We start from the raw sequence: 13,197 nt of genomic DNA, 5'->3' as shown, positions 1-13,197 counted from the left end.
GTAGATCTCTTCGCTCTTCTAATAAAAACTTTCTTGTGGTCCCTAGGTTTGCCAAGGAAAAATGGGGCGGCAGAGCGTTTTCCATTATGGCGCCCAGATTGTGGAACTCTCTCCCTCCTGAGCTAACAGGGCAGCCCTCTCTCTCTCTGTTCTGTAAGGCCTTAAAAACCTTGCTTTTCTCAGAGGCATATTTGTAAAGCTGACTCCTCTGACTGTGTGTTGGATGACTCGCGTTAGCGCCTTTATGCCCTTGGGCTAAGTTGCGCTTTATAGGATCCTATTCATTCATTAGTTGCACGCGGCTCTGTACCTGTGAATAGTGGTCTATGCGATGAGATATGTATGGTATCACCTGATGTCTTTATTTAACCCCCTTTTTCTTTGTAATGTAATTTCCTTTGTTATTTGATTAATTAAAAGAGATTTTTTTTTTTTAAAGAGATTTAATAACAAAATTAAACCATATCTGATCACTGATCATTAAGTAATCAAATCCCAGACATCTATTTCCAATGTAGATGATCGAGAAGTCGATTAATCAAAATAAGATAAAATAGAACATTAATAACAATGGAAAATTTCCTAGCTATTGTAACGGAAAGTTTCAGTTCTATTAAGGACGAGGAGGCGAGGATTATGCTCATCTTTCTTCACTGTAATGAATAGCAGCCTTTTTAAGAAAAGCTTTAACAAACTACAATTCAAGTGGGGCCTTGGGAATTTCAACAACGAAAAAAAAGAATAGAGTTCATTGTGATGATAGTCTCCTCCTTCAACCAATCAGGAGCCTCCAATCCATGTTATAGTCCATCAGTGCTGTCTACCCATCCTCTTTCATTGCGCAACATCAGCCATGTCCATCCCTTAAAGCATCCTATTTATTCGCATCCATCCCTGCAAAAAAGAGGGCAGATTAGATCCCTTCTACGGCTAAGGATTTAAGCCTGCAAATGTAAAGCAAATAAACGCAACAGTTGCATAGAAACAACATCCTTAATATTGCAAATAAGCAGAGCAAGAACAAACCAAAACATGTTAGTTACTGAGAGTAGGGAGGGTTCTAACCACGTGTGTTCTGGAAATAACTCCTGGGTGGGATAATCCTCGCCTCCGCGTCCTTAATAGAATTGAAACTTTCCATTACGATAGCTAGGAAATTTTTCATTCTGTTAGGACCGGAGGCGAGGAATATGCTAGTTCATATCTTCCTTATCACCAGTTAGGCCATGTGCAGCACTAGTTTGAAGTAAAACCTTTTAAATGTTGAGTCCGAGGACCAGTCTGCAGCGTACAGAATATCCCCCAACTGAGCTCCCAGCACGAAAGCCTTGGAAACCATCGCCCCATGTGTGGAGTGGGCTCTGAACAAACGCAAGTCAATGCCTTCTTCTTGCATTACCCACCTCACTCAGCGGGCGATTGGGGGAGGATACCGCCCTGTGAGGTTTGCACATGGCAATAAGGAACTGTTGCTCCCCAGGGGGATGAAACTCCTCCGCCATCTCTTCATAGGCTCTAAGGCATGAGACCAAACACAATTTAGGTGATTTTGGGAAAGCTGCGTACGAAATTATCCTCATGCCACACTTGGCCCATCTCCGAACTATGAAGGTCACCCCAGAAGGAGTACAAATCCAATCCGTAATGTCCAGAGCTCTGACATCTGTAACCCGTCTGCAAGACAATAGGCAGAGGAGCATGGCTACCTTCGCTGAAAGCTATTTCCTGGAAAAGAACCTATTAGGTTGCCATGAGCAAAACAGATTCAATACCTGGTTCACATCCCAGAAAACTGAGTACCTGGGTTCCGGGGGAAGGAAAAGGAGGATTACCTGCAGAAGCCGAGACACCAAGGGGTGTTCACCCACCTGGGAGCCATCCTCCACTACATGTCCCGCTGAGATAGCATAACACAACGTATTTATTGTTCTATATGCCAAACCTTTATCCGCTTGGGAGGCAGGAAATGCAAAACATGTGTCACATCTGCTGCCATGGGATTAAGACTCAGTCGCAGACACCAACGGGACCATCTCTGCCAAGTGGATTTGTATTGTTTGACAGAGCTTTCAGCTGCATCCGAAAGGCCTGGGACCGCCCATCGACCCTGGTAATCCTCCATGTCATGAGAGCTAGGGACCCTTGCAGAAAAAGGAGATGTGGTTGCTTTGCTGGATTGAGAGGCAGCCCTGGAAACAGGGGGAAAGGGAATGGAAAATCCCAAGAAAGTTCCAGACAAGACTATAAACCTCCAAATCGGCGTGATTATGACTACCTCTGCCGGCGGATTTGTGCCGAGGCTCTTGTAATCATGGCGAATGGAGGAAAGGCATTACCCCTTTCTTCCCTCCAGTATTGGAGAAACGCATCCGTGGCCACCGCCATGGGATCTGGCCTCCAACTGAAGAATCTGGGAAGTTGATGGCCCAGACGAGAGACAAGGAGATCCACTGAAAAATATCCCCATTTGGCCTGGAGGTACGAGAATACATCTTCGTGGAACTTCCACAAGCTCCGGTCCTGGAAGTTGCGTAACTGGAAATCCGCTATTTGATTTTCCTGACCCGACAGGTATTCTGCCGTAAGCAAGATCTGGTGATCCAGGCAGTACTGCCAAAGATTGGAGGTGATGCCGGGAAGTGAATTCGACCGGGTGCCTCCCAAATAGTTGATGTAACGGACCGTGGAAACGTTGTCCATTTTGAGGAGAACACAAGACTGGATGGTGCCCTTGGTCCAACACCGGATCGTGAAGGAACCCACCTGGTGCTCCAGACAATTGATATGTAAATGTTGCTCGTGCGGAGACCACAATTCTCCTGTAGTGAAATCACCACATCTGGCGCCCCATCCTAACCTGCTGGTGTCGGGATACTATGACTATGTCCGTGGCGGAGGCAAAAATCTCCCGGCCATTCCATGCCTCCATGTTGGCCAGCCACCAATTGATCTCCTACTCGGCCTCCTTGGAGAGGGACACCTATTATGTTATGTTATGTTATAACAATTTATATAGCGCACTAATACCCTTAGGTGTCTAGGCACTTATGGTCCGCATACTGTGATAGAGAAACTCATTTTTCAAAACCATGGGGCACATGCATCAAGGGTTTTTGCATTCGCAAACGGTGCGAATCGCAAAATTCGGCCGTTTGCGAATGCAAATCCCTTATTTGGGATGCATTAAACTTTTTACTTTTTTCGCAATTTAAGAAATCGCAATTTATTTGCGATTTCTTATATTGCGATTGCATTTAAGAAATTGCAATTTAGCGATTTCTTAAATGCTATGCATGATTTTTAATTGCGAACTCGCAAATAGGTAGTGGTAAATTACCATGAAGTTGAACTTCATGATAATTTGCGAAAACTTTCAAAAATGCACAAAAGTGCATTTTTTAAAGTTTCATTTTACACACACAGATGCCCTTGGGGCATGTGTGTGTGAAAAATGTTCTTAAAGTTAAATTTCAGGGGTGCGGGGGGGGTCCTTTGGACCCCCCCTGCACCCTTGAAATAGCATTCTCATTTTGCGATTCCTTAATTGCGAATCACAAAATGAGAATGGCTTCCAATTCATTCCTATGGGCCTCTAGGCCCATAGGAATCAATGGGAAGGGATTCCTTAATTGCGATTCGCAAATTGTGAATCGCAATTAAGGAAAATTAAGAAATCGCAAAAAAATTGTGATTTCTTAATGCATAGCATTTTGCGATTTCTTAATTGCGATTCCTTAATTTTCGCAATTAAGAAATCGCAAAATGTTACAATGATGCATGTGGCTGCATGTCTTAAGGTGTTTCCTAAATTCAAACAGGGCTGAAATCTTCCTGGGAAAAAGCGGAAGAGAGTTCCATATCCTGATAGTACTATGTCTGAAACTAACCCCTGCATTAACCCCCGCCCCCGCCCCGCCCACCCACCAACCCAGTACATTCTTTTGACTATGGAGGTGGGCTTTAGGAAATCACTGGCCGAACATAGTGATCTGCTTGGAGAGTACCAGCTAAAAGTGTCCCAAAGAAATTGTGGACCTTCTCTGTAAAGTGTCTTGTGTGCAATACGAAGTGCCTTGAATTTCACGTGCTGGCCAGCTGGTAGCCAATGCAACTCCTGAATCCCAATGAACTGGTGTTTAGGAACATACAGCACTAATCTGGTGGCGGCATTCTGTACCGATTGTAATCTTCTGAGTAGATTGGACTGTAAGTTAATGTATAGGGCATTACAGTAGTCAAACTTTGATAAAACCAGGGAAGTTAAACCGTTTTTCTGGTCTTTTTAGGAATGAACTGAAGAATTTTACGCACAGTTCTGATAGTAGAAATGCAGAAGACACAAACTTCGAAATCTGAGACTTAAAATTAAGTTTCTCATCTATTTTTATCTTTTGCCTCCGGTATAGGAGGGGGGCCCAGGGTGGTTGGCCACCAAACTGGGGACCATAGGGGAAACACCTTTTCCAAATAGCACCACTTCAGTTTTACTCAAGTTTAGCTTTAAGCAGTGCCTACTCATCCAGTTGCTTAAGGAGACCATACAGTCATGAAGTTTGATGGAGTAATTAACATCCTTATCTATGGTCGAGATAACTAACTGGGTGTCGTCGGCATACGAGGTGGGAATTAGATCAAAACTTCTGATCAAAGGTGCTAATTTGGATACATAAATATTAAAAAGTGTAGGGCTCTACGAGGAGCCCTGCGTTACCCCACAAGGTAAGATAGAAGGTGCAGAGTTAAAATCGCCTAATTGAACTGTCTGAGTTCTGTCTGATAAAAACGACGTTAAAAGCAAAAGGGCTTTTCCTACCAAACATATGGTCTTTAATCGTTCTATCAGCAAGATGTGGTCCACAGTATCAAATGCCACGGACAGGTCGAGGAGGATAAGAGCCGCCGACCCTCCACCATCTAATGCGGTTCAGATTTCCTCTGTGGTCTTTATCAGAGCTGTCTGAGTTCTATGACATGCCCTAAATCCAAACTAACTGTGGTCTAGAATGTGGTTATCTAAAATGTAAGTGGAAAGTTCCACGTTTATGATTTTCTCCAGACTTTTCTCAGGAAGTGGGAGCCTCGCAATAGGTCGGTAATTGGCCGGATCCGTTATATCTAGATTGTTTTTTTTAATAACGGCAAAATGCAGGCCTATTTCCACAGTGTTGGGAATAGTCCTTGTAAAAGCATCTGATTGAATATGCTAGATAGCCGAGGACTAATAAGATGGCTAATATTATGGAGAATCCTTGGAGGACAGGGATCATCCAGGGAGCCAGATTTAGTCCTTGAAAGAAGGGTGACAATTTGCACTGGGTACAAACCTGTTGGGAGTACGACAGGCCCTTGCACAAGTGTACCGCCTCCAAGCACTGAAGAGCGCGGTAATGAAGGGGCCCGCGGAAGATGGCCTGGATAGAGGAGGCCTACCAGGCGGGCCACTTGTCTCAGAGAGATCTGAGGCTTTGTCACAGCACGTCTCAATTCGGGACAGAAAACTGAGGGTAGTGGCGATGGAGAAACCCAGAAAAATCCCTTGCTGGTCGGGGATTAGAAGGGATTTGGACTAGTTTATTACAAAGCCCAACTGCTTTAAGAGGTTGACCGCCCACCGAAGCTGCACAGTCAATTTGCTGGGGCATTGCGCCATTATCAATATGTCTTCGAGGTAGACAATGAGTCTCATCCAGGGAGACCATTGGTGTTCCACAACCAGCTTAAGGACCTTCGTGAAGCACCTTTCTGGCATCTTCCTCAATAAGAACCTAACTATCAGTTGTCTAGGACATAAGAAATACCCATTCATTGATTAACAAAATGCTTCTGAAAAAATACAGCATCTGCAGTGGGAAGAAAAGAAAAACATCCTTTGCAAAAAAATGCTTAAATATGAAAGCAGGCCTCTCAGCCTTACTTGTAAAATTGACATTCAAAATGCCTTTAATATTAGCCTACCTAATTTCATTACTGCTTGTTAATCAAGTGTTGACTTATAATAACTAAGTGCCCCTGCCTGCTACAAACTGAATTGTTAAACAAGTGTTATTTAATGTGATAAATTTCACTTTTGTTAATAAAACGCGTTTAATGTGCAAAGTGAAAAATTACACTCCATCACCTTCCAACATCATTTATCTTTGGGCGACAGTTGCTCCAGTACCTTGCGTCTCTCCTTGCACAATTTAGCATCATTTTGCGTGTTTCCTGTCAAGGGACGTAGCCCTCCGGAACTCCTATATCCTTCTGCTGTTTCCAACCGCATATTCTCCATGTTGTTCAGCTCCACCGAAGCCCTCATGTTGATCCTTTTGTGTACTCTCATGTATAGGCTTTAATAGTATACCCATAGATATTTTATGTGATGGAGTTAGTCTATTGTCATCTTCTCTGGTTTACATTGATTCCGGTTCCAGCCAGAAGGACCTCCATAGTGTGCTTGTGCACCCTCCTTGGTGCTTTTGATGGATACACAATGCAGTCTCCTCTAACTGGTAACAGACAGGGTGCCCCACAGCAACGCCATTTCCATCCCAAGTGCAAGCTGTCCTTCCCCCGCAAAATCCTCTGCATATACGGTATATGTCTATACCCCAATTATCATGACAACAATTGTAAGGCACATGTGACTTGCCCGAAGTACTGGCCTACCCTTAAAAATTGCAGCAACTGCTATTGCTGCTGTCTGGAAGGCATGGCACCAGTGTGTTGCAAGAACACTAATGAGAGTAAGTTTCCCTTCAGAACTAACCCTATCTGATTTGCTGCCTCATTCTCCTGCACCATTATTGCGTTAATCCAAAGATTATTTTGTGAAGGGGGCACCCCAAGGGTTTCTCTTGCCAAGTGCTGCAAATACCCATAAATAATTGGGGGACTGGAGGTGACAGATGTGATACCTTACTACTAAGCATTTGATCTCTTAATTATTGCATGACTCTTTGGCCCATCAAATGCCTCTGTTTTTAGGTCTCGCCTACGCAGCGTGCATGCACTACATGCACTGCATACGAAACCTTTAGCCGTCGTGCAGCTCTTTTTCACGGCACATACTCATGCTTGTGGCGGCATACAGCTTGCGGGAGTGCGCAGCGGCACGCCACAAGCACGAGTATGTGCTTTGAAAAAGAGCAGACTGCTCTCCCCAGCGCATGTGCACCACTCGCGGGTTCACCCCTCCGCCTCTCTCTCCCGCTACAGCCTGCAAGTACAAGCAACTTGCACATAGTGTCAATCAAATTACCTGCCTTTCCCACGCCACATCACGGCACCCAATGAAACAACTGATAGCCCGCCTACCCTTCGGCAACAGCCTCTGCTGAAAGACTACCCACGGTGCCCTTCAACAGCAGAATCATGGCGTCACTCGTTTTGAGGAGGGGACTTGCAAGTCGCAGGAGCTTCTCGTGAGTTTTCATATTTGACTGACAATTGTGGGCAGAAGTGATGTTTTACTTTGCCCCTGATATTGGCCTCGCCTCGCATACTGTTAAATCTCCGAAATACTGATGAAGCGCGCAGGGTCGCAGTGTAAAATGCAGTTTACGACCATCTGTTTACACTGTACAGTGCTTCAAGGGACATGGTTCTAGTTTGCGCTCCTCTACCTGACAGGCGGGGCTACGGCTCACGCAGGCTTCGTCATAAGACCAATAGAATAACCTTTAATGTAGATTACGTGAAGTTGGTGTAATTTGCAGGAGCATCACTCAGCACCACGACAACATCACTCAGGGCCACCACAGCATCACGCAGCACCACCACAGTATCACGCAGCACCACCACAGCATCATGCAGCACCACCACAACAGCACCATCACAGCATCACTCGGCACCACCACAGCATCAATCAGGGCCACCACAGCATCACTCAGCATCACCACAGCATCACTCTTGGCCACAACAGCATCACTCAGTGCCACAACAATATCACTCAGTGCCACAACAATATCACTCAGTGCCACAACAATATCACTCAGTGCCACAACAATATTACTCAGCGCCACCACAGCATCACTCAGCGCCACCACAGCATCACTCAGCGCTACAACAGCATCACTCAGCGCTACCACAGCATCCCTCAGCGCTACCACAGCATCCCTCAGCGCTACCACAGCATCCCTCAGCGCTACCACAGCATCACTCAGCGCTACCACAGCATCAGTCAGCGCTACCACAGCATCAGTCAGCGCTACCACAGCATCAGTCAGCGCTACCACAGCATCAATCAGCGCTACCACAGCATCACTCAGCAGCACCACAGCATCACTCAGCAGCACCACAGCATCACTCAGCAGCACCACAGCATCACTCAGCAGCACCACAGCATCACTCAGCAGCACCACAGCATCAATCAGCAGCACCACAGCATCACTCAGGGCCACTACAGCATCACTCAGTGCCACCACAGCATCACTCAGTGCCACAAACATATCACTCTGCACCACCACAGCATCACTCAGGGCCACCACAGCATCACTCAGGGCCACCACAGCATCACTCAGGGCCACCACAGCATCACTCTGCACCACCACAGCATCACTCAGCGCCACCACAGCATCACTCAGCGCCACCACAGCATCACTCAGCACCAACACAGCATCACTCAGCACCAACACAGCATCACTCAGCGTTACCACAGCATCACTCAGGGTCACCACAGCATCACTCAGGGTCACCACAGCATCACTCAGCGCCACCACAGCATCTCTCAGCGCTACCACAGCATCACTCAGCACCACCACAGCATCACTCAGCGCTACCGCAGCATCACTCAGCGCTACCGCAGCATCACTCAGCAGCACCACAGCATCACTCAGCACCACCACAGCATCATTCATAATCACCACAGCATCACTGAGCGCCACCACAGCATCACTCAGCGCCACCACAGCATCACTCAGCACCACCACAGCATCACTCAGCATCACCACTGCATCACTCAGCGTCACCACTGCATCATCCAGCGTCACCACTGCATCACTCAGCGTCACCACTGTATCACTCAACGTCACCACTGCATCACCACTGCAACACTCAGCACCACCACTGCATCACTCAGCGCCACCACAGCATCACTCAGCGTCACCACAGCATCACTCAGTGTCACCACAGCATCACTCAGTGTCACCACAGCATCACTCAGCACCACCACAGCATCACTCAGCACCACCACAGCATCACTCAGCATCACCACAGCATCACTCGCCACCACAGCATCACTCTCCACCACAGCATCACTCAGCACCACCACAGCATCACTCAGTGGCACAAAAATATCACTCAGCACCACCACAGCATCACTCAGTGCCACAAAAATATCACTCAGCACCACCACAGCATCACTCAGCACCACATCAGTATCACTCAGCATCGCCTTTGCACTAGTACACCACCACATCATCACTCAGCAAGACCTGAGTATCATTCTGCATCACCTCAGCATCGTCTTCGCGCCAGTCACCACCACCACTACCACCTCAGCATCACTCAGCACCACCTCCGCCTGCTCTCGGAATCTGGCATCTGTTGATTCTCCCCTAGCGTCTGGCCGCTGGTAGTGTTATAATACAGGTACTAGTTCCCAACCTTCACCCTCCGATTGTTTATGCCCCCTCAAAATAAAGCTTTAACAAACAACCATTGGAATAGCCAGAAACAAGTTGCCAAAATTGCAAGAACAAAAGAAAACTGAGGAAATGTGTTATTGTAAATACTTTTTTTAATATGGTCGTTCAGTTGCACATAATGCCTTCTTGGTCTTATATAAGGTTACAAAAATGCTTCTGAAACTTTTTTTATTATAACTTTTCGCATGCTGCACAGCAGCCACACTTCTCTACAGCACTGCTTGAAGACATCGGCAAAGTCAATAGCTCTGGCTAAACACTTATAAGGCCCCAAAGGCCAGACCTATTGGCTATGCCAATGCTTGTTCTTATAGAGAGATGGCTAATGGGTGACACTTTACTGTATATTATCGATATGGGCGACGGCTGCATCAGGCCGTTCCTTTGGCTACTAAACTAGTGACAGACATTTGGAACAACTCTCTTCAGGCAACTGGTTTTGGCACAGACTGAAGAGGTAAACTCTGCTTTGGTGGAGGACCCATGTGCTCCAGGGATCCTCTCCGAGGATTCTCCAGGTAGAACCTTATTGGCATTTCATGACTAAAAGACATTCTATTACAGATAGGCCTTCTCTTGTTTGTATTTAAAAGTGTGTTTTGAAATTATACAACACAATTCTTCTGATAGCTCCACTACACCATACCGTCACGCGATACACAGGAGAGGCTAGGGAGATTCCTGAATTCAGTCCCTTTAACATATGCTGATGATGGGTGTTTTTTGTGCTAAGAAAATATCTTGCATCTGCATATCTTCAGTGATGATATACCAGACTTCGTCCGTTTTCTTTGGGAGGTATTAGAGTGGGATATGAAAGAACTATCCGGAGACATTATCTAGAGGGTGGTTCTTATGTTGCTGAGGGTGGTTGCAATCTTGTCCCACTACCACCTGATTCAATTGAAATACCTAAACAGAGTATATTAATGTAGTAACTAGGTCCAGACTGGTAGTCGTATTTCAGTAGAATTTATTAAGGTTGGTTACAGCTTGATAGTACAGTTGATGTAAGCAAATGTAAACCAGTACAAAGCCCCACCAGGAGCACCCAGCTAGGCGCTCAGCCCTTCTCCAACTGTGAGTTCCCACTCCCAACATTCCATCTTGCATCACTCAGGCAGGGTTCCACTGGCACAGCATAAATCATCACAACCCAGGATATTACATATCCTCCCTTGTTCCAAAAATAAACAAAAAAGAACGTCCATATAAGAAACAATACAATGTTGAAAGGAGAAGAAATGGACGCAGATTAGAGGAACAAGGAAAAATGAAAAACCGGAGGAAAATAGAATACAAGTGAAGATGTGACAAGAACACGAACTCTATGGAGCAGAAAGAAGATAAAGTAGAACACACGTGAAGGTGTGACCAGAACACGAACGCAAGAGGAGCGGATCATAGAACATATCCTCTATCGTTCCAAAAGAAACAAAAAGAAGAACCCATGTAGGAACAATAAAAGAGAAAAAAATAGAAATTAATAACAGCAAGAAATAAAATAAAATAGTAGAAAACACACATAAACACACATCATCCTTTCAAAGAATCCCACCCTCGTCGTCAAAAATAATGTAGTAACTAGGTCCAGACTGGTAGTAGTATTTCAGTAGGATTTATTAAGGTTGGTTACAGCTTGGTAGTACAGTTGATGTAAGCAAATGTAAACCAGTACAAAGCCCAACCAGGAGCACCCAGCTAGGCGCTCAGCCCTTCTCCAACTGTGAGTTCCCACTCCCAACATTCCATCTTGCATCACTCAGGCAGGGTTCCACTGGCACAGCATAAATCATCACAACCCAGGATATTACATATTCATAAGAGGCTGATGTTCAAAATGGGATGAGACTCATCCCCGGAATGTGTTAAGTGCCTCAATGTCTGCGCTACTTTTCTCCATACAAACTGCACATGTCCAGTCATCAAACAATTGTGGCGGGCGGTTATGAATACTCTGGGATTGGTTCTGGGTTAGCCGGTACCATATAGCCTGACATTACACATATTTGAATACATAGTTGCCAATGTGCATCTGAAAACACTGTTACATTTGGGGCTGGTCCTCGCTAAACAGGACCCAAATCAACATTGGAGAGCATCAATTCCACCTACAGAGAGTGGCAGCAGGTCATGAATAGATGTGTTCTTGTTGCAAAACTTTTATGCAATTCGTGTAGTTGTCCCTGAAACATAAATAGGTATGGTTCAATTAGAAAGCTCACTTTCACCTTTAATGAGATCCCCGAAATCAAATTCGTTGCCATCTGAGAATTGAGTGTTTTTCTGGCCTCCGTCCTCCATGTTGTAGGCTATTAAAGGCTGCGCCCACATCTCCCATCTTTTAATGTATTATTGTCACGTTTGCTATCTGAACGGTCTGGTGAACATATGTTGTATACAATTTTCATGTATATTTGACCTCGTATTTTCAAATTTGCTTAAACAAATTCCGAATAAATCACTTTAACTCTTATGTTGTCTGATAGAGAGAACTTCACGTTTTAGTGCTTGCTCCAAGAGAGTCATGCCACTTAGGGGGCTCAGCATCTTTGCAAGGTGTTATGTATCCTGTTAGCAATGCTTTTCATGCATTCCAGCATTTGTTCCAGTTTCATCTCTCTTGTAGAACCTCACAAAACACATATGTAGTTGGTCTCACTGAAAGATACTTGGTCTCTTTATGTACATGATCTGTTTGCCCAAATATTAGTTATCTTATTGTCATTACAGAGAGGTAAGAGACAGCACCAAGTTCAATATGCCTTTATGTTTTGGCTTCATCTCCAAAACAATAGTAGACAGAGTTTGACCTCCACTGTGGGTTGTTGTTCTTGCCTTGTTAACCTCATCACAGGAGTGATTGGGTTGTAGTTTCGATCAGCGGTGATAATGTTTTTCCAGCGATGCCTGTGTCAGCTTCCACACACCTCAAAGGCCTTTAAATCTGAGGTATTGAACATTACCATGAACCTCTCCATTTGGATTGAAGGCATTGAGGTAAAACCTTAGTCTCTCACTATTTCCGTCAACCCCTCAGATCTGTCTGTATTGATCAATGGTTCTAGTAGTTACGATATCAATATTGGTAGATAGATGTTTAACCTTCAGGTGACGGAAATATCATAGTTGTCGAGTAACACTGTACTAACACCTTGAAAAAACACAACCTTCATGGGCACACCCATCCTCAAAAAACTGTCACTCATTCATATTCATGCAGACATTCAGTCAGCTAACCACAGCTGCATTTATTGATGCTAAATGTTCCTATCTGAGGTGATCTTAGCAGCAAATGCTCAACCTGGTTTGAAGCATCACTTGTTCATCCATCAATTTCATAGGTACTTCAAAGGAATGGAAGGACGTAATAATGTACAGCAACCTGTGCATACTGACCTCTCTACCCAGACTACATTGTCAATGATTAAGTATACTTTTTGAAAGGAGTCCCTCTGAAAGCCCGTGAATGCAAAGATCTTCATATCTGTATTTGCATTCTCAATATACCAACATGACAGCCCAGGGTCAGGGAGTGCAAAGTGCAAAAAATAAATGCCATAATGTGAAA

General features: G+C 45.0%; 1 protein-coding gene across 1 annotated transcript in view; it reads left to right on the top strand.

Annotated features, from left to right (window-relative positions):
* Nucleotides 1-13,197, top strand: part of GATB (glutamyl-tRNA amidotransferase subunit B) — a 561,352-nt gene that overhangs the window by 379,257 nt on the left and 168,898 nt on the right. The gene's annotated exons all lie outside the window — the stretch shown is intronic.

Source organism: Lissotriton helveticus, chromosome 2_1 (genome assembly GCF_964261635.1).
Source record: "Lissotriton helveticus chromosome 2_1, aLisHel1.1, whole genome shotgun sequence".
Lineage (NCBI taxonomy): Eukaryota > Metazoa > Chordata > Amphibia > Caudata > Salamandridae > Lissotriton > Lissotriton helveticus.
The sequence above is the reverse complement of the archived record's forward strand: the minus strand, read 5'-3'. Positions and strand labels throughout refer to the sequence as shown.